Raw genomic sequence first — 2761 nt, forward strand, 5'->3', positions numbered from 1 at the left:
TCCGATTTATACATTTTCTCGGCCCCCGGACCAGCCAATTGGAATCTAATATTGTAACATTCGACGCTTATTGGTAAACAAAAGAATCGCGAATTCCTATATAAGGCGAAAACAGAGTATATTTTCCGGCAGTAGAAAAGTTCATTCCGAGCGTTGCCTTAAACTGAGTGTATGAATTATATAATAGCATTATGGACATAAGAAAATGCTGAAATCTCTTAAAATATAATTCAACTTGTTAACATCTAATATATTAACGATGGATCATTCCAAAATTTACCGGTATATTCGATTTTGATGGAAATCGGCAAGTGATTCCAAACTTTTGGCCGGTAGTTCAGAGCGCGAAAACAAGTTACAAAGTACAAAGTCAAAACAAGCAACTCAGTTGTATCGGTGTGAGTAAATTAGCGAGTTATGCGCATAAGTCGAGCCCCCTCACCTCGACAAGGTATTACTCCTGAGGGGGTACGACCCCCCGGAGGGGGAAGGGGAACCCGACAGTTATTGAATATAGTGGCAAACCCGGGACGTAAATCCGGATTTTGAATTGTTTTTCAACATTTGCCGTTTTGATGGGTGAGCCGCAACACTTTACGTCCTAATTTAAATTCATATAAAAATAAGGTACGAATTTGCTTCTTGTCCATTGTTACGTTTTCAAGTTAGACACAGAACAAATGACGGTAAAGAACAAAAGTGTATCGCTTATATGATAGAGCGACGTCTACGCGTTCAAATGGTATAACTTAATAAACATAAATTTAAAATATATAGAATAGAAAAGCCCTAAATATGACATAACAGAAAACCGCAATTAATTTCCGGACAACCTAATTTTTTTTTTAATTTTTTTTATTTAATATACAATTTATTGGTCTTTGTCTCCTTCAAAGTACTCCCCTCCCCTATTCACACACTTGTTCCAGCGGTGTTTCCACTTTACGATGCAGTCCTGGAAAGCTTCTTTTGGAATATCCTTCAATGCCCCTCGTGTGTTGGCTGTCGGAGTAGCACCTGCTCCGATCACGGTTTGCCGGTCCGTGACCCGTAGTAACTGAAGCGACTGGACCAGAGATTCCGTCACCAATGACACCTCTGAACACGGGTCGATGAGTGCTCGGATCGTGCGCGATCCAGTTGGTGATGACACATTGACACGAGCGGTGGCGAGGAGCACCGCTGCGGGGCGTTGCGATGCGTCCAGTGTGGACTGGATGGAGTGTAACGTCGTCTTTTCGGGTTGGGGTGTACTCAGAGCGTTGTGGAGCAGCGTGTGATGCTTTTCCGCGCATCGTTGACACCGTTTGATTGACTGACACTGTGTCAGTTCGTGTTGTCCCAGACAATTGGTGCACAGATGATTGGAGGCGACCATCTGCTGTTTGTCCTGGACGGACTTGGATGAGAAGGCCTCGCAGAAAACGGGAATGTGATCTCCTTGGCAGAGCACACAGCGGGAACGCTTCGGCCTTCCACTGGTGGTATGGAGTGTTTTCACCTTCCTGGGTGTGCTCGACCGCCTTGGTTGCAACGGCGACGGCCGCCTTGGTGCGTCGCCGTAGAGCTCACCTTGTCTACTTTCGATGGCTTCCAGCGTGCGAATACGGTTCTCCAAGAATTCCAATAGCTCGGAGAATTCGGGAGGATCCGTCTGACTGCCGAGGGAGGTTTCCCACTCCCTTAACGTTTCCCGGTCCAACCGTAGTGCCGTGTGGTGGACGAGCTTTTTCGCGGCACCTCCCAGAGTAGTTCCAATTAATAAAAAGATAATCTGTGCAAAAGTTAAGTTCGATCGGATGACGGGAAAACGTGCTCCCGGACCCTTAAACGTTAAAATAATTAATGAAATGCTGAAAATCGATTCTATTTGATTATCTTCTAAATTATTGATTATACAGGGTGTCCCGTAACTCCTCGAACACCCGGAAATGGGGGGTAGCTGAGGTGACTCTGAACAACCTTTTCCTTTTCCAAAATCCAGTTTGAAGCTTCGTTTTTGAATTATTAACGAAAAACACTGGCCAATTACAGCGCGCGTAGAGCCCGCGCTCAGGGACGGCCGAACAGAGATGCACCCGCGCGAGCGAACAAATGCGTACGCGTGACTTCTCGGTTCTCGATAGCTGTCAAAAAACTTTCACTTTGCACTGCTGTTTTTATAAGGCTTAGAGAAATGGTTTTTGGCCGTCATTCCGACGTTTGTATAAATTTTTTAAAAAATTGCAATTAGTCTGAATCGCGAAGAAAATAGCGAAGGTCGTTTTTACAACTTTTTTATCTGAGCTCGAAATGAAAATCTAAAAAATACGTTTTGTAGATCTATGTCAATGATACACGTGCTGATAATTTCATCGAAATTGGTTAATGTTTCTATGAGCTACAAACGGTTAAAGATGATGAAAATCGCACTATCACGACTTTCGGCGTAAAACTGTAATAAATCTGCAGATTCTTACATCTTTCGATGCCTGTTGCTTGTTTCTCCATCAACATATTTCGATGAAATTTTATAATTGACATCGATTTCCAAAACGTAGTTTTTTTCTTTTTCATGAATAACAAATAAGTCGTTTAATACCTGTGTTATTAACTGTGTTATCGTTTCTTTATTCCGAGAGCTGGGTCAGTTTGTCGATCCTGACCTATCCGAAACATCTGATGTTACGACCGTGTCGATGAACTCACATGATCGTTCCTCGTCAAACGTCACGATGAGAAAAAACAAAAGACGTCTCGGCGTTCTCTAAGCCTTATAAAA

The sequence above is a fragment of the Habropoda laboriosa genome, unplaced genomic scaffold (assembly GCF_001263275.1).
Source record: "Habropoda laboriosa isolate 0110345459 unplaced genomic scaffold, ASM126327v1 scaffold944, whole genome shotgun sequence".
In the NCBI taxonomy this organism is placed as follows: Eukaryota; Metazoa; Arthropoda; class Insecta; order Hymenoptera; family Apidae; genus Habropoda; species Habropoda laboriosa.